This window comes from Erythrolamprus reginae, chromosome 2, assembly GCF_031021105.1.
Source record: "Erythrolamprus reginae isolate rEryReg1 chromosome 2, rEryReg1.hap1, whole genome shotgun sequence".
In the NCBI taxonomy this organism is placed as follows: Eukaryota; Metazoa; Chordata; class Lepidosauria; order Squamata; family Dipsadidae; genus Erythrolamprus; species Erythrolamprus reginae.
The window spans coordinates 155,838,039-155,857,849 of record NC_091951.1 but is presented as its reverse complement, the minus strand read 5'-3'; the positions used below and the strand labels follow the sequence as shown (position 1 = coordinate 155,857,849).

The following is a 19,811-nucleotide window of genomic DNA, read 5'->3' as shown; positions in this document are numbered from 1 at the left end:
ATCGTACTTCCAAGAAGTTACTTCTGGAAACTGCTGGACCAACCCTGAAAAGCCAGGAGAGGGTCAGCATTGTCCAGAAATAAACAAAACCTTCTGGAATTCTACAGAAGCATACTGATATTTTTCTTTGGCTTAAGCCCTCTTTATTTTTTAACATGTTACATTTCTGGATCAGTGAAATTTCCTTACGATAATTTTTATGGATTTAATTGGGTAGTGATTCATTTTCTTGGAGTTAAGGTTCTTCTGGATGAGAGTTTTATTATGTATTCATTGTTTTTCTATCACATAATGTTAAGGAGGAACAAGCAGTGTTATCGTTCATTAATAACTGTTTCATGATTTTTACCAGCATTTTTCTAATTAAAGATAATCTGTTACAGATGGAATCTTCACAATATTGTTTTATTTCAGTTTAGAAGGGAATAGCTATGTAGTATTGTAGTCTTTGAGCAATAGGAAGTATTTCTCAGAATCATCTAATTAAGAATAATTGAAAACAGAGCATTGCCTGTAATAGTACCAAGTGACAAATAAATTGAGGATTAAGATTTTTAAATAATTGGAAGGGTGTTGGTTTCAGCTACTTCTAATGCTACATAGTAATGTATTTTATCATTCAGAATAATTCAGAATGCATCAAGGAGAAAGACACCTAAGGTGGATTTCTAAGAACTAAAACTCCTTTGTAAATTTGAGCATTATTGTGATACAAAGTTGCTTATCCTTTATTAGTTCCTTTAAAACTACAGTACTAGTTCCTTTGAGCATTGTCCTCCCTTACATTGAGTACCACATTTTTGCTATGTACGGCTCATGTGCCAAACAGAATAGCCTTTGATTTAGCCGATCTTCTATGTTTGCCATGGAATTGTTTAATAATTGTCCCAAAGCTTGTCTTCTAGTCCTTAAAAGAATGTGGGAAACATTATCTCTCTGTAGAGCCACTGATTGGCAAATAATGAAGTAAGATGCTGATCTGTCCTCTGCCTGCAAGCACTTGTATCTTGTTCATATTTGGGCACATTAACTGCCTGTTCTTATTACTCAATTCAACTGTCTTGTGATACTACAGTGCAGGTTATTTTTAGTTTATATGACTACTGCTTTGCAAAGTGCACAGGGGTATTAAGCGAGAGAGAACAATTCATATTTCATTCTAATCTTTCTCTTCTTAAGAAAAATATGGTGCTGATATGGACTGAAAGTTTGAATATGCACCCCAAACAGATTTTGTTCTTCTCATTTGCCATGCTTTCTGGAAACAAATATGTCTCTACCAAATTATGCCAAGTTTTTATGCTCCAATTTTTTATGGTCTTATATACTGTTCTATGTTTTATATTTTGTTTTCCTATGTGGCCTAATGACTAGTCAGTAAAGTCCTACCATTGTCAAGGGGTTATGAAAAAAAGTATATTCTTGTAATAACAAGGGTGGCGTAAAAACCGAATAAATAAATAAATAATAGAAGTGTTAAAAGCATTGTAGATAGTTCAATTATCTAGCTAATAAGATAAGACAAGATAACACTTGGGCAGGATATAAAATAAGGGAATTAGAAATGAAATTAAACTTATTTGCAGATGATGCAATTATATTGACCCAGACCCCAATGGAGATGATCAAAGGTATAAGAAATATTTTACAAGAGTTTAAACAGGAATCGGGACTGTCGGTTAATATGGAAAAATCAGAGATTATGTGTTTAATTACAGGTCCGAGAGAGCAGATAGAAATTAGGAAAGAATCAGGGTTGAAATTAGGATTAAAAAAATTAAATACTTGGGAATTTGGTTATTGAGAAACCCAGCGAAAATTGAGGAGGTGAATTATAGATTAATATGGAGGAAAATGCTGAAACAGATGAGAGCTGGAAAGAGAAAAAGCTAAGGAGAATGTCTAAAATAAGAGCTTTGAAAATGATGATAGTTCCCAAAATGATGTACCTATTTCAGGTGCTGTCAGGGGGGCTACCAGCATTTAAGTTTTAAGAGTGGGACAAAAAACTTCATTATTGGATTGAAGAAGATAAGAGACCAAGAATAAGGAAAAAGTTGTTAATTGCGAACAAAAAAGGGGGGATGGGGAGTTCCTTGTTTGGAGCTGTATAGGGAAGCATTTCAAATGGAAAGGTTAATGGAGTTGCAATTATGTGAAAACAAATGGGTGAAATTGAAAAAAAGATAAACGGGATGAAGAATAGAGAATTGATTTTTATAAAGTGGAATAGGAGCGACTTAGGTAAATTAATAGGTCCCATGAAAGGGACTATGGAAATTTGGAAAAAATGGCAGGGGAAAATAGGATTATATAAATCTAAACTGTCATCGTTTTATGTAATAAATAGAGATAATGAAACAAATTTAAATAGGGTTATAGCAGAGTCGAAGGGAAGAGGGATAACTAAGATAGAACAGTTATATGAGAAGGATTGGAGGCCAAGTAGAAACCATATAGAATGGTACTTAGGTAAGGGAAGATGGCTACAAATAAATGCAATATGTAAATATCTCAATGAAAGGGAGAATAAAGAAGTAGTATTGAGGGAGGAGACAGGGTTAGAGAAAATAATAAGAGAAAAAAGTGAGGGTATAAAGGCAAAAGCAACCAATATGTATAAGATGCTAGTGCAGTCAAACGGGGACACGATTCAAGGACTGACTAAATTGTGGCAAAATGAGATACAAGTAGAGGTAAAAGAGATGGAAAATACAGTAGAAAATATAAGGAAAATTAAGAATACAAGAATTAGGGAAATGAGAAGGAAATATTACATAAGTGGTATTATACTCCCATTCAACTCGCACACTTTCAGCAGAATGTCAGGGGTATTTGTTGGCACGGGTGTCAAGATAAAGGAGTGTTTATGCATATGTTTTGGGAATGCCCAATAGTGCAGGAATTTTGGCAAAAAGTGCAAGAGGACATTAATAGAATGTTAAATACACAATGGACAATCACTTAGGAAATGGCAGTATTAGTTAAAAGTAATGTGATGGGAGAATTTAGAGAAATAAAACAAGCAGTGATAGAAAGTGCTCAGGCGATAATAGTTTTGGGTTGGAAGGATGCGACAAAATGGACAATGCAAAATTGGTATAGGTAGGTGGTAGACCATATTCAATTTGAAATTATGGATAAAAGGATCAATTTGGATAATGAAACTGACTTGAGACAAGTGATGGGACGGTGGGACAAGGTAAGACCATATATGACGAGTAGAATCCGAGACCAAGCTACAAGAAATAAATTGGAATCACTCTATAATATGTAAATAGATATATTGCTCTTGGGTCAAAATTTGCTTATATAAGAAACACCCCCGATTTGGTGGTGGGGTAGGTGTATTGTCGGGGTGGTGGGCACTTTTCACTATGCACTGTTTTATGTTGTGTGTGTATTAAAATTGTTAAAAATCAATAAAATATTTTTTTTTAAAGATAGTTCAATTATCTTATCATCTGGGTTAATTTTCCAGAATTAATAAAACAGTGGTAAACCTTAGGTTGTTTATAAACTTCTGTTCAGTTTGTCTGCTTTATATTGTAGGCATGTAGTGAGTAATCCAGGTTCTGAATTATATTTTGCATTCATTGTAGGCTTTTTACAAACCAGACAACATGGTCATGCTTGAAAGTGGTATACAAAACATGAAATGACTCTCTACTTTAGGAAGATATGGAAAGGAGATAAGATCCCTTGCACAACCATTGCATCCCAGATGGAATGAGTTGTGTTTTATTTCCTGGTATCAGTCACTGTTTATGGTTACTATAATCCCACAGTGTTGATTATCTGTTCTGAAGATCACTAGACTGACCTTCCTCTACTTCTCCGACTTGAGGTTAATTTGTTAACTTCTGTAAGAGTTCCCCTCTGTTGTGGGTCAATGCAGCTCTGTTCTTTCTTCCCTCTCTTTCTTTTGATCTTTTAGCCCCCAGGCCTTAGAGAAGAGCATACGTTTGCCAACTGAACAATCTTTCTCTGTTTTAGAGGCCTTGAAAAAGTTGCGTTCTTGATTTTTAGCAAAGCTTCCTGTGACTGAGTTTAACTCTTTGCATTAAAGATTTTCGCATAAACTGGCCGCTTTTCATAGTGAGGGTGTGAGATGCAAGGTAGAATGAAAAGAGCCTTGCAGGATGATTTTTATGTATTTCTTTTTGTTCATGAAAAATAGCTCAGCTGATCTGAAAATATTGTTTTCAGAATGTGATATATACCAAGAGTCACTTAGAGGTTGATAGGTTATATAGAGTGTACTAGGAATTCATTTCCGTAGTCTTATCTCATAGCCTCTCAGGCGGCATACTGAATTAGGAAAGGATTAGAGTTCTTCTGAAGTTGTTTATAATTGATCTTTCCAAATTCCATGACTTCTTATGGATGAGATACAAGTGCAGCTGCTGTCAAGAGTGCTGAACATATAAAGTCAGTACTGTAGCTACACGCATCCAAATTTGAGGCTTCTTTCCTTTTAATAAATGTGTCTAACTGAAGATCTCTTGCCAAAAAGTTTGGGTTTCCCCCCAAAAGTATCTCTATATGAATTACCAATAAGATGTTATTTCTTGCTACAATATTTACGTCAGCCTGTTTTCCCCTTCACTATGAGAATATGTTCGGTTTATGCTGTTCACAGCCTTGTTACATATTCGTTGTTTCTAGGCTATTTAATTCTTGATGTTATCCCAGGGGCCTTTCTGCATGAGCAAAACAGAGAGCTGCATTTTAACCATAAGCATGATTTCCTCAAAAATATTTCCAAAGGATAGTACAGTGATACCTTGTCTTACAAACTTAATTGGTTCTGGGATGAGGTTCTTAAGGTGAAAAGTTTGTAAGACGAAACTATGTTTCCCATAGGAATCAATGGAAAAGCAATTAATGCGTGCAAGCCACAAATTCACCCCTTTTGTCAGCCGAAGCACCCATTTTTGCGCTGCTGGGATTCCCCCGAGGCTCCCCTCCATGGGAAACCCCACCTCCAAACTTCTGTGTTTTTGCAATGCTGCAGGGGAATCCCAGCATCGCAAAAACGGGTGCTTCGCTGGCAACGGAAATCCGGAGGTGGGGTTTCCCAGCGAGGGGAGCCTCAGCGAAATTGCAGCATCGCAAAAACACAACAGTCCGGAGGTGAGGTTTCCCATGGAGGGAAGCCTCAGGGGAATCCCAGCAGCGCAAAAACAGGTGTTTCGCTGGCAACAGAAGTCCGGAGGCGGGGCATCCCAGTGGCAGCGGTGGGTTTGTAAGGTGAAAATAGTTTGTAAGAAGAGGCAAAAAAAATCTTAAACCCCGGGTTTGTATCTCGAAAAGTTTGTATGACGAGGCGTTTGTAAGACGAGGTATCACTGTACTCTACTTTTACAAACATACTACTTGTGGGTAATTGAATGGGCAGAAAGTTTTTCTTGTTTTGAAGGAAAACAAAGATCTGGCTAGATGGGAACTCCAGCCCAAAAGAGTGTTTATCCTTTAAAAAATTCCATAAAATATTGCTTTATTCCAGGAAACAAGGTAGAACAGATATAGTCTTGCGTTTTAGTGTCTTTGGGTTAGTTCTGCCTAGCTTATCACTCTTTTAAAAAGGTGCACTTTTTTTTACATTAAAGCATAGTGCAGGGACACAAACTCAATTCCTTTTAAGAAAAAGTTAGGTGGGCCAGTTTTTATTAACTAGCCACCTAAAACAACAACATGGAAGTATATTTCACATATGTGAGTAGGCCTGGACACTCTGTATCACGTCTCAACAGTGTGAAGCAACTTCAAATGTAGGAAACTTCGGCATATCTTGTTTTGGGCCTTTGTAGTATTGATCCAGAGAATGGCTTTGCTCACCAGCAATGTGCCTCTTGAATCTAGTGCTTCTCAAATAGCGGGGTGAGCCCCCCTGGGGGAGCACGGAGCGATGCCATGGGGGGGCCTGTGACTCTGGGGAACATGCTCTTTTTTTTGCCGCAGGGAGTAGGATATGCATCCTTGTACTGGTACCTTCATCGCGTTCCTCGGCATTGTGTCCAGGGCAGCCTCTTCTAAAAGAAAACGTCTTGCAAGTTCAATCAAACTTATTATTATTTATTTATTTATTTATTAATCAGATTTGTATGCCGCAATAATACAATGTAAACAAATCTAATATTTAAGTTAATTTAAAACCCTAATTTAGAAATCAGTCATACATACTAACATACCATGCATAAATTTTATAAGCCTAGGGGAAGGGAAAGTCTCAATTCCCCCATGCCTGACGACAGAGGTGGGTTTTAAGGAGCTTACGAAAGGCAAGGAGGGTGGGGGCAACTCTGATAGCTGGAGGGAGTTGGTTCCAAAGGGTCGGGTCGGGGCCGCCACAGAGAAGGCTCTTCCCCTGGGTCCCACCAAACGACATTGTTTAGTTGACGGGACCCGTAGAAGGCCAACTCTGTGGGACCTAACTGGTCGCTGGGATTCGTGCGGCAGAAGGTGGTCCCGGAGGTGTTCTGGTCCGGTGCCATGAAGGGCTTTATAGGCCATAACCAACACTTTGAATTGTGACTGGAAACTGATCGGCAACCAATGCAGACTGCGGAGTGTTGGTGTGACATGGGCGTATTTAGGAAAGCCCATGATAGCTCTCGCAGCTGCATTCTGCACGATCTGAAGTTTCCAAACACTCTTCAAAGGTAGCCCCATGTAGAGAGCATTACAGTAGTTGAGCCTCGAGGTGATGAGGGCATGAGTGACTGTGAGCAGTGACTCCCGGTCCAAATATCTCGAACTTGCGAGATGTTTTCTTTTAGAACGGGCTGTCCTGGACACAACGCCAAGGAGCGCGACTGAGGTACTGGTACAAGTGTCAGGTAGGATGCGTATCTCGGGTGGGGACACAATTTGGGGATGGCAGATCAGGCGGGGTGGGCGGGTCAGCGGAGAGTTGGGAGGCACGAAATGTTCACTTCTTCCTGTGGTGGGGGGTGGCGTAACAGAAAATAATTGAGAAATACTTACGGTAATTAATTCTACAATTGTAATTAGGATTACATTGTAAGGGATGCACTTTTTAATAGCAGTACACAAAGAATTGTTTCATGGGCTTACAGAAAGTTTTAAAAAGTGTGAACATTCACTCTTTGAGGTGTAGAATGAGGAATTGCACTAGGCTGGTGGAAGTGTCTTGTTGTAAGCTTAATCAGCGGAAGTAATAAATATTGTATATAGCAAATTAGAACCAAACACATTCTCACTGGACAATAAACAGATGGTGTAGAAAGGCCTTGAAATCCATTTTAATACCTGAGTCTCTCTACTGCTCAGATTCACTTGCAGCCTTCAACATTGGAACAAAAGGTTCTGTGCCTTTGTTTCTGAATTACAATGTCATTGTGGTGAGGAGCAGCCAGTTCAGTCCCCCCCCCCCCCCCTGTAATTCTCCTCCTTCAAAGTCACTGAAGATATTTTAATTAAAAGCAGAAATGCTAGTGGCAAGATCCTGTGTGTCTTTGAACTGGGTGACTTTCTCGCTTACTGAGAAAGCAGCTCTTCTCATCTTCATTTGTTTTGTGCCATCTTGCCCACAGCTGCCACCCAATATGATCTTTGATTCCCACACATCTGTCATGGTGGGAAGATGAGGAAATCAGAAATTTCCATAAGAAAGGCTTACTGGAAAAAAGCCAAACTGGGCTTCTGATATAAAATATTGACAAAACGTTGTATATGAAAATGGGGTTTTTTTCCATACTGGTTGGGCTTTTCAAATTAGAAATGGGGTGTAAACCAAATAAGGCCTGCAAACTTTAATCAGCCTTTCAACCTTTGAATCAAACGGCAACAAGAATCTCATTCACTTTTGAAGAAAATGTTAACTCATATTATTCAATGATACTATTCAACAGAAATGGTACCATTGAAATCACTGTTTCAGTGAGTGTGTGTGCACGCACGTGTTTGGCATTCATGAAAGAAAAAGATTCTATACTTTCCTGTTACAACGCTCTGGTTTTATTCACAATATCCTAGTTGTTCCTCATTGCATGTGCTTTATAACTGCCAAGCTTTTGCTGCTAGATAATACATCTTTTTTTTATCCTCTGATTTGTGTCAGAACATTAATTGTCTGTCCTTTTCTGAAGCCAGACATTCCTAATCTACACATACAGTTTCATCTTTGAACTTGACTTTTTGATCAATTCCTACAACTCGGAGAACTTTTCCTTTGCGAAAATTCCTTTATATAACAGGATGTTTTCCTTTATTTCCTGTCCATTTTTTCTGCACCCATTTTAGCCATAAAATTCTGGGCATATATTCACACTCGCTGGGTTGCTTGTTGTCCCCCATTTTATCCCCTCTTTGCATCTTGATCAACTATAAGAATAAGTATAAAGCCCAATTGGACTTTTAGAGTTTAGATTCCTGTAATGTTAGAGTAGAATAGGATAGACATATCATATATTTTTTTGTTAATTGTTGTTAATTAATTTTGGCCAGACAGGGATTAGCTGAAACTCTAATCTAATGTAGATGAGTCTAGATTTGAAAATAAGCCCCTTTAAAACTAGCAGATTTACTTTACTCTGGTAAGCATGCAGCCTTGGTTAGTTTACAAGTGCCCATGGTGTCTCCTTCCAAATCAAATTGGAGTTTGTGCAAAACAGATAACATATAGAATGTCATATATCAGTCGCTACTGAGCATATGCTGTCATTTTAAAAAAATCAAGATAAACAATAGTATTATCGGTATTTTTGTCAGCAAGATGTGGTTCTTGAATTCTTTCCACATTTTCACCAGCAATTGCCATAGCAGGCATATATATTGTTTTCTGTCTAACAAAGTGAGGATATGGCATATGTATGATCTATACTTTATCCCCAGGGACCTGTCTGTATTAGCTGTATGCATCTATAGCAGTGATGGCAAACCTTTTTCCCCTCAGGTGTTGAAAGTGTGTGAGTGCGCACTGTTGCATGTGCACGAGTGCCCACCCCTATAATGCAATGCCTCTCCCGCACATCCCACCCACGGCACATATATGCGTGATCCCCCCATGTGCACATGACCCCTCCCCAGGTTTTGGCCTTACATCCCAAAACAGCATTGGGAAGGGGGGAAGCCTCCTTTCCCCAAACAGAGCTGGGAGGGGGGGAAGCCTTGCATGCCCAAACAGCACTGGGGTGGAATCTCCAAAGATCAGGAAAGGCACTTGCCTTAGAAAATGAGGAGAAAGCATGCCAGTGTGTGACCTGTGAGAGGCACTTGCACATGTGCAGTGTAGCTGAGCTGGTCAATGGCTCTTGTGTCTGCAGAGAGGGCTCCGCATACCACCTGGGGCACACGTGCCATAGGTTCACCATCACGCATCTGTAGTGTCTGTTTCTGTGTATCTGTGCCTGTGCTGCCCTTGTCAGATTCATGATTCCTCTTGTGTTGCATCTTGTCTGACCCATTACTTTTCTTGTGCGGTGTACAGTACATGTTTGCACTGGGAAATATAGAACATTACATATGCTGGACTATGTAGCTAGGAAAGATGAAAATTTAGAATAGAAGTGTCAGGAGGATTCTGGATACCTATCCAACAGCCTTACCTTATGGATGCATGGTGGAGATTTATATTTTTTTTATTTTTAATGTCTGCAAACCACAGCTGGATCTGGCACATTTTTGAACTCTAGTTCTTTTGTCAACTTCGTCCTATACACCAAATTTGGTCCTGTTCTGCTTTTAGAGTTATCCTGCTGCTAGATAGAGTCCTAAATCTCTTTCTAATATATATTTCCAACATTTTATTGGCTTGGAAAGAATAAAAATTAACATCTTCCTTCTGCAGTTCTAAATTTTTACGTCACAGTCTGTAGTTTCCAGATCCTGTAATTACAATAAATTTTTTGATGCATTTGCTTTTAAATGTTTTGTCCTAGCAGTCATGCACTTTACAATACATCTTTTGTTCCCATTTTATTGGGTGGGAGCTGTTACTGCGTTAGTTCATTTCAAGGATCATAAATATGTAGAGTGCTGGGGGGGGGGGAATCATTGGAAACAACAAACGCTGTAATTCACTGTTTTATGCTAGCAGGACGTAAATAAGTACCGTAAATGTGTCTTGGAGCAATTCTGTACCATCTGATGCATCCAACTCTGGGAGTGAGATATGCAGGAAGACACCACTAGAAAATTAGGATAAAAGAAATTGAGGTTTAGGGTGAGTCCTAAATTCTCCTGAATGGGAACTTTTTGCCTGAAACTGCCAAAAATACTGGAAACTGGCAAAAAAATGTTGCTTTATTGCTAAGGGAACTGGGCTGTCCTGCAGATTATGTTTTTTAAAATAGTTTTTATTGCTTTAATGTCTTTAAACAATTTTTGTTAAGTTTTTGTGTCTTTGCATTGATTAACATCTGTTGACTTTTTTAAAATGTTGAATAGACTGATTTGGAATTCTGTTCTTTCATCTCCCTCCCCCCTTCATCTATAAAAGCAGTATCATCAGCATATCTGAGATTATTAGTCTTCAGCAATCTTAATTCTTATTGATTTTGTCCTAGTTCAGCATTTTTCATTGTATATTCTGTATATGTACATAAGACAACTTCAGTGTATTCCTTTCTCAATATTAAATTATCTAGCTGCTTCCCTAGACAAATCAAATTAAGAATGTATGTTTTTAAGAGCTGCCAAGAATTTATTAGAATATACAGTATATACTCAACAGCTTTAATTTAATCAATAAGCAAAAGTAAGCATGTTTTTGAAACCCTCTCTTTCCTTTTATTCATCAGTTATTAGCAATGAGATCTTAGGTGCCTTTTTGTCTTCAATATCCAGCTTCTATGTCTGGCAGTTCTTATTTCATATATTGTAGCTGATCCTAAAGTATAATACTGTATCTTGAGCATTATTAATATATGAGATAATTGTAGTTGTTCAGTAGATTAAATATTTTTAGCACTGATTTTTTAAAAGTAGAAATAGAAAATTACCTTTTCCAGTCTCTTGGCCACTGTTTAACAGTACAGTTTAAAAATTGCAAGAGCACTTTATTTGAATCATCTTACAAATTCCTAAATAGATAGGGTGATATTTCAACAAATCCTGCAACTTTGTTGTTGCAGAGCCCATTTAACTTTCTTTTTCAGAATAGTGGAGTAATTACTTCTAGGGGATAATTTGGGAAATGTCAGAGTAACAGAGCAAATTCAAAAACTACTCTTCCAAATTGTGTAACTATAGCTCATAGATCCAATACATTGTCATTAATATTGACATGTGGGGTTTTTTTCTCAGTTCCTCCATATATTCTCTTCTTGCTTCAGTAAATCTTTACCTTTTTTACCTTTTATGTGTCCAGTTTTGCATAAAGGGTTCCTTTAATTTCTCTAATTTTTTTTAAAAAATCTATAAATATTATATTCTTCCCATTCGGTTATTATCTTAAACTTTTTTGTATTGATTATTTTTATTTTTGCTTTACTTTGGAATTAAGTGTTTAGTTGGGCAAAATTTTCTCTGTTGACTTTTCCATCGTCATTTACATTTCAGCAGGAGATGGGCACTTTGATCCCCTTGCTTGTACCATCCAAGTATCTATCTTGTTCTGTCTCTGAAAGGTTCCGTGTTGGCTTATACATACAGAAATTAAAGGAAATATTAATGATGTTCTATAAATACAGTGATACCACTACATAAGAACACCTCTACTTAAGAACTTTTCTAGATAAGAACCGGATGTTCAAGATTGTTTTGTCTCTTCTTTAGAACCATTTTCTACTTAAGAACCCAAGCCTGGAAAAATTTCCCAGGAAATTTGAGAGTGGCACGAAAGTCCGGCCAATTGCCTGCCACTCCCCCTGGGTTTCTCTCTCTGGCACAGTGTATAGGAGGCAGCCTCGCCGCCTCAAACCCCCCCACTTTTTTTAAGCCTTCAAGTTTTGGATTTTTTTGATTCACCTCACTTCACCTTCTTCCTTAGGCTTCCTCCTCCTCTTCTTCCTCCTCCTCCTCCCACCCAAATTCCGAGCTTTTATTTCTTTCCTAATGGGTTTGCATGCATTATTTGCTTTTGTTGTGAGCCGCCCCGAGTCTTCGGAGAGGGACAGCATACAAATCTAATAAATTATTATTATTATTATTATTATTATTATTATTATTATTATTATTATTTTACATTGATTCCTATGGGAAAAATTGCTTCTACTTACAAACTTTTCTACTTAAGAACCTGGTCACAGAATGAATTAAGTTCTTAAGTAGAGGTACCACTGTACTTGGTAAATTATTAAGTTATTATGTACATTTGTTTTCCTTATAAGCCTGACGCGACCTTGAGAGTTTCAACTGTAAATTTGGTAGCCATGGGGAAATAGAAGACTTAAGTTGTGGGATAAAAGAAAACTAGATGAATGTGATCTTAAAAATAAATAGGCTATATTTGAAGTGAACATCCTGTTGTATGTGTGTGTTTACAACAGGACAAATGTGCAGACTGGCAGCAACATGAAGTTTTTGAAAGTTATAAAGACTTCAAGGCATTGGCTTTGATATTTTGTTATGGCTGTTTGTGCTGGCTGCATTACCCCCATGGCCCATGAATTATTTTAAAATGTTCTTCAGGGCAGAACTGATCAACTGCAGATTTCACTGTTGCAGAATTCCAGCCAACCTCCAGCTGGTTTATGTACTTGTTCTAAGTTCACTGGACTTTTCCATTTCCTTACATGTTCTGCTGCAGCAACACATACAGGCACCATTCATAGGACTAGAGTCGACTAGTTTGGCAAATTTTAAAATGTGTGTTGGGAATTTGTGCTGAGAATAAAAGTAGGTATCTCAGATGAAGATGAAATATAGCTGTAATTTCATCATGAAAAGTACTAAAAAGTCCTCAAAAGTTTCCTTCTGTTTTCTTTTGATGGCAAATTGTAAAAAGGCTATGCAGAGTGAAATCTGTTGCTGGACTCATAATACAGAGACCACATTTATTAAAATGCTTTTTGAAACAAAAACAAACAACAACAATTTCCAAAATGACTTTTTATTAATGTCTTTCTGTTGTGAAGCACAATGCATGTAAATATGATTCAAATCAGATACAATGGTTTTTATAATATCAGTTCTAAGCTTGTTTAATCAGAAAGAAAATGAAGGTCCAGCAATCATTCGGATTGCTAGATACAGTAATACCTCATCTTGCGAACTTAATTGGTTCCAGGACGAGGTTCGTAAGGTGAAAAGTTCGTAAGATGAAACAATGTTTCCCATAGGAATCAATGGAAAAACCAATAATGCGTGCAAGCCGATTAGGAAAATCCAAAACATTAAGGCTTAAAAAAAAAAAAAGCTGCCGGCAGACGAAGCTGAGGCGAACGGAGTGGGGGGAGGGAAACCCATGGAGATCCAGAGGGGAGAATGGTGCAGGACAGGGTGGGGAAAAACGGGGGAAACCCATGGAGATCCAGAGGGGAGAATGGTGCAGGACAGGGTGGGGAAAAACGGGGGAGATCCAGAGGGGAGAATGGTGCAGGACAGGGTGGGGAAAAACGGGGGAAACCCATGGAGATCCAGAGGGGAGAATGGTGCAGGACAGGGTGGGGAAAAACGGGGGAGATCCAGAGGGGAGAATGGTGCAGGACAGGGTGGGGAAAAATGGGGGGAACCCATGGAGATCCAGAGGGGAGAATGGTGCAGGACAGGGTGGGGAAAAACGGGGGAGATCCAGAGGGGAGAATGGTGCAAGACAGGGTGGGAAAAAACGGGAGGAACCCATGGAGATCCAGAGGGGAGAATGGTGCAAGACAGGGTGGGGAAAAACGGGGGAAACTCATGGAGATCCAGAGGGGAGAATGGGGCAGGACAGGGTGGGGAAAAATGGGGGGAACCCATGGAGATCCAGAGGGGAGAATGGTGCAAGACAGGGTGGGAAAAAACGGGAGGAACCCATGGAGATCCAGAGGGGAGAATGGTGCAAGACAGGGTGGGGAAAAACGGGGGAAACTCATGGAGATCCAGAGGGGAGAATGGGGCAGGACAGGGTGGGGAAAAATGGGGGGAACCCATGGAGATCCAGAGGGGAGAATGGTGCAAGACAGGGTGGGAAAAAACGGGAGGAACCCATGGAGATCCAGAGGGGAGAATGGTGCAAGACAGGGTGGGGAAAAACGGGGGAAACCCATGGAGATCCAGAGGGGAGAATGGTGCAGGACAGGGTGGGGAAAAACGGGGGAGATCCAGAGGGGAGAATGGTGCAAGACAGGGTGGGAAAAAACGGGAGGAACCCATGGAGATCCAGAGGGGAGAATGGTGCAAGACAGGGTGGGGAAAAACGGGGGAAACTCATGGAGATCCAGAGGGGAGAATGGTGCAAGACAGGGTGGGGAAAAACGGGGGAAACTCATGGAGATCCAGAGGGGAGAATGGTGCAGGACAGGGTGGGGAAAAACGGGGGAAACTCATGGAGATCCAGAGGGGAGAATGGTGCAAGACAGGGTGGGGAAAAACGGGGGAAACTCATGGAGATCCAGAGGGGAGAATGGTGCAAGACAGGGTGGGGAAAAACGGGGGAAACTCATGGAGATCCAGAGGGGAGAATGGTGCAGGACAGGGTGGGGAAAAACGGGAGGAACCCATGGAGATCCAGAGGGGAGAATGGTGCAAGACAGGGTGGGGAAAAACGGGGGAAACTCATGGAGATCCAGAGGGGAGAATGGGGCAGGACAGGGTGGGGAAAAATGGGGGGAACCCATGGAGATCCAGAGGGGAGAATGGTGCAAGACAGGGTGGGAAAAAACGGGAGGAACCCATGGAGATCCAGAGGGGAGAATGGTGCAAGACAGGGTGGGGAAAAACGGGGGAAACCCATGGAGATCCAGAGGGGAGAATGGTGCAGGACAGGGTGGGGAAAAATGGGGGGAACCCATGGAGATCCAGAGGGGAGAATGGTGCAAGACAGGGTGGGAAAAAACGGGAGGAACCCATGGAGATCCAGAGGGGAGAATGGTGCAAGACAGGGTGGGAAAAAACGGGAGGAACCCATGGAGATCCAGAGGGGAGAATGGTGCAAGACAGGGTGGGGAAAAACGGGGGAAACTCATGGAGATCCAGAGGGGAGAATGGGGCAGGACAGGGTGGGGAAAAATGGGGGGAACCCATGGAGATCCAGAGGGGAGAATGGTGCAAGACAGGGTGGGAAAAAACGGGAGGAACCCATGGAGATCCAGAGGGGAGAATGGTGCAAGACAGGGTGGGGGAAAAACGGGGGAAACTCATGGAGATCCAGAGGGGAGAATGGTGCAAGACAGGGTGGGGAAAAACGGGGGAAACCCATGGAGATCCAGAGGGGAGAATGGTGCAGGACAGGGTGGGGAAAAACGGGGGAGATCCAGAGGGGAGAATGGTGCAAGACAGGGTGGGAAAAAACGGGAGGAACCCATGGAGATCCAGAGGGGAGAATGGTGCAAGACAGGGTGGGGAAAAACGGGGGAAACTCATGGAGATCCAGAGGGGAGAATGGGGCAGGACAGGGTGGGGAAAAATGGGGGGAACCCATGGAGATCCAGAGGGGAGAATGGTGCAAGACAGGGTGGGAAAAAACGGGAGGAACCCATGGAGATCCAGAGTGGAGAATGGTGCAAGACAGGGTGGGGAAAAACGGGGGAAACTCATGGAGATCCAGAGGGGAGAATGGGGCAGGACAGGGTGGGGAAAAATGGGGGGAACCCATGGAGATCCAGAGGGGAGAATGGTGCAAGACAGGGTGGGAAAAAACGGGGGAAACTCATGGAGATCCAGAGGGGAGAATGGTGCAAGACAGGGTGGGGAAAAACGGGGGAAACCCATGGAGATCCAGAGGGGAGAATGGTGCAGGACAGGGTGGGGAAAAACGGGGGAGATCCAGAGGGGAGAATGGTGCAAGACAGGGTGGGGAAAAACGGGGGAAACTCATGGAGATCCAGAGGGGAGAATGGTGCAAGACAGGGTGGGGAAAAACGGGGGAAACTCATGGAGATCCAGAGGGGAGAATGGTGCAGGACAGGGTGGGGAAAAACGGGGGAGATCCAGAGGGGAGAATGGTGCAAGACAGGGTGGGAAAAAACGGGAGGAACCCATGGAGATCCAGAGGGGAGAATGGTGCAGGACAGGGTGGGGAAAAACGGGGGAAACTCATGGAGATCCAGAGGGGAGAATGGGGCAGGACAGGGTGGGGAAAAATGGGGGGAACCCATGGAGATCCAGAGGGGAGAATGGTGCAAGACAGGGTGGGAAAAAACGGGAGGAACCCATGGAGATCCAGAGGGGAGAATGGTGCAAGACAGGGTGGGGAAAAACGGGGGAAACTCATGGAGATCCAGAGGGGAGAATGGGGCAGGACAGGGTGGGGAAAAATGGGGGGAACCCATGGAGATCCAGAGGGGAGAATGGTGCAAGACAGGGTTGGAAAAAACGGGAGGAACCCATGGAGATCCAGAGGGGAGAATGGTGCAAGACAGGGTGGGGAAAAACGGGGGAAACTCATGGAGATCCAGAGGGGAGAATGGTGCAAGACAGGGTGGGGAAAAACGGGGGAAACCCATGGAGATCCAGAGGGGAGAATGGTGCAGGACAGGGTGGGGAAAAACGGGGGAGATCCAGAGGGGAGAATGGTGCAAGACAGGGTGGGAAAAAACGGGAGGAACCCATGGAGATCCAGAGGGGAGAATGGTGCAAGACAGGGTGGGGAAAAACGGGGGAAACTCATGGAGATCCAGAGGGGAGAATGGGGCAGGACAGGGTGGGGAAAAATGGGGGGAACCCATGGAGATCCAGAGGGGAGAATGGTGCAAGACAGGGTGGGAAAAAACGGGAGGAACCCATGGAGATCCAGAGTGGAGAATGGTGCAAGACAGGGTGGGGAAAAACGGGGGAAACTCATGGAGATCCAGAGGGGAGAATGGGGCAGGACAGGGTGGGGAAAAATGGGGGGAACCCATGGAGATCCAGAGGGGAGAATGGTGCAAGACAGGGTGGGAAAAAACGGGGGAAACCCATGGAGATCCAGAGTGGAGAATGGTGCAGGACAGGGTGGGGAAAAACGGGGGAAACCCATGGAGATCCAGAGGGGAGAATGGTGCAAGACAGGGTGGGAAAAAACGGGAGGAACTCAAGTCTGGAGGTGGGGCATCCCAGCGGCCGGCGGCAGGTTCGTAAGGTGAAAAAAGTTCGTAAGAAGAGGCAAAAAAATTCCGAACCCTGGGTTCGTATCTTGAAAAGTTCGTATGACGAGGGGTTTGTATCATGAGGTACCACTGTATATCCAATTTGTCCAACTGTTGTTTCTGTGAGATACCTTTATTGCAAAGGATTCTCCTTTTAGATATGATTAATCATGTTAGTTTCCAGCACACATATGTTAGTGTTGTTTATCTTAGTAAGCACATAGATAGGCCTCCTCCGAGATCATTTGTCCCAAACGTGACCCTTTACATCTCCCAACAATGTACCATTGCTATTGTAGTTAAATACATCCAGTTTTCTGCTAGTTGTCTTCCCTGTCTTTCTTCTTCCATCTTTTCCAACATGATGGACGTCTTAAAGATAGCTAGGTCTTTGCATAATGTATCCAAAATGTAATAACTTGATTCTGTTCATTTGTGTCTCATGTGAGAACTCTGATTTATTTTTTTCTAGGCCCAGTTGTTTGTTTTCTTGGCTATCCATAGTATTTTAAAGTCTTATTCAATCCCAAATTCAAAAGCAACAAAATAACCTCTCTAGACTATATTTTTTCAAATGCCCAACTTTCACTTCCATAGATTTTCACAGGGAGAACCATTGTCTGTATGATTCATATATTTGTAGGTATTGACACATCACAGCATCTGAATATTTTTTCCAAGGCAATTTCACTACTACCCTATTTAGAGCTAATCCATGGTGTACTTATTGATTACTGGTTCTTTCTCCATAGTGGGTGGAGCTGTTATTCATGATGGGTTGACTTCATCCATCAGCTAATGAGGACTGTTGAATAACAAAACCGCCTCCATCTCCATAGCCCGCTTTTGACTTAGTCCTCACCACTGACAGGATGTGTGGTCAAGCGCTCCTTGCATCATAGCTCCACTTAGTGTGAGGTGTCCAGTTCTTTCAGCTTCACTGTCATTGTGAGTTTTTTCAATCCACCATCAAACCGATCCACTTATTGAGAGGCAGGGTAGAGGCAACATGGCGCAGGGAGCCTTGGCTCTAGCTGCTCGGCTGAGGCCATTAGTCGCATGACTGACTCCGCTTACGAACAGGAGGTCCCCTTTTGTTTGTTGATTTGATTTGATTTGATTTGTATGCCGCCCCTCTCCGTAGACTCGGGGCGGCTAACAACACTGATTAAAAACAGCATGTAACAATCCAATACTAAAACAACTAAAAAAACCCTTATTATAAAACCAAACATACATACAAACATACCATGCATAAATTGTAAAGGCCTAGGGGGAAAGAATATCTCAGTTCCCCCATGACTGACGGCAGAGGTGGGTTTTAAGAAGCTTACGAAAGGTGAGGAGGGTGGGGGCAATTCTAATCTCTGGGGGGGTTGATTCCAAAGGGCTGGGGCCACCACAGAGAAGGCTCTTTCCCTGGGTCCTGCCAAAGAACATTGTTTAGTTGACGGGACCCGGAGAAGGCCCACTCTGTGGGACATAACTGGTCGCTGGGATTCGTGCAGCAGAAGGCGGTCCCTGAGATAATCTGGTCTGGTGCCATGAAGGGCTTTATAGGTCATATTTGGCGTGTAGCAGAGCTCTTTCAAGCAATAGGGGCTTGGCTCGGCATTTTATGGTGGCAGTAGCCAGGGAAAGATCTTTCTTCCTGACTTTGATTTCAGGAGAGGACTCGCTGCAATAGCAGGCGAATTCCGCACTTCCTGCCCTTTCCACCTGTTGCTTTCTCAGCCACTAGAGTCACCAACCGCCCCCAAGCGAGAGCTCAAAATTTTGCCACTTTCAGTGAGGGAGATTCACCGGTGCATTACAAACCTACACTTTGCCAGCACCCCACCGGCTAAGGAGTTACTCCAGTTGCCAGTATCAGTTCCCATACATTGCGTTGCCTCATCTTTTCCCGCCTGATGTAGCTTCTCCTCACCCTTTCCCGCCATCCTGTGGAGAGCCAAGATGGCACTGCAGCCTCTGCCATCAATAGCCTCAAAATCGAGGCAATGGGCGGAGCAGCCAACCGAGGCCTCTCTGTCCTAGCCTAATCCTGTTTCCAGCACCTTGGAGCATAATCACAGGTGCACCAGTAAGACTTGAGAAGGGACAGTCAAATCCTTCAAGGCTGCCCAAAGAAATGAGTCCCAGAGGGACAGAGCGCTTCAAAAGCTCTGTAACAAATCAGGCAGCGACTCTGCTCATTCGGGGTTTTCTCCCCATATATCTGCCCAGGATGCTCCAACTCCATCAGAACTCATACTGGGGATCTCAAGGAAGGGGGACCACGGCTACCCATCCTTAGGAATAATAATAATATTATTATTATTATTATTATTATTATTATTATTATTATTATTATTATCCAGATGATCCACTGGAACTTGCGCCGGAACTACCATTTCCTAGTGGCAAAGAACTGGTGGGATCATAAGCCCGAAAAAGTGGTCGAAAATGAGCAAGTAAAACTAATGTGGGACTTCCGACTTCAGACTGACCGAATTCTGAAGCATAACACACCAGACATCGTGATTGTGGAGAAAAAGAAAGTATGGATCATTGACATCACAATCCCAGGGGACAGCAGAATTGAGGAGAAGCAGCTAGAGAAATTAGTGAAATACGAAGATCTAAAAATCGAGCTGC

At 42.3% G+C, this 19,811-nt stretch overlaps 1 protein-coding gene across 6 annotated transcripts in view; it reads left to right on the top strand.

Moving 5' to 3' along the window:
• The window catches only part of ASPSCR1 (ASPSCR1 tether for SLC2A4, UBX domain containing), a 108,796-nt gene that overhangs the window by 70,487 nt on the left and 18,498 nt on the right, over positions 1–19,811 (top strand). The window lies entirely within an intron of this gene.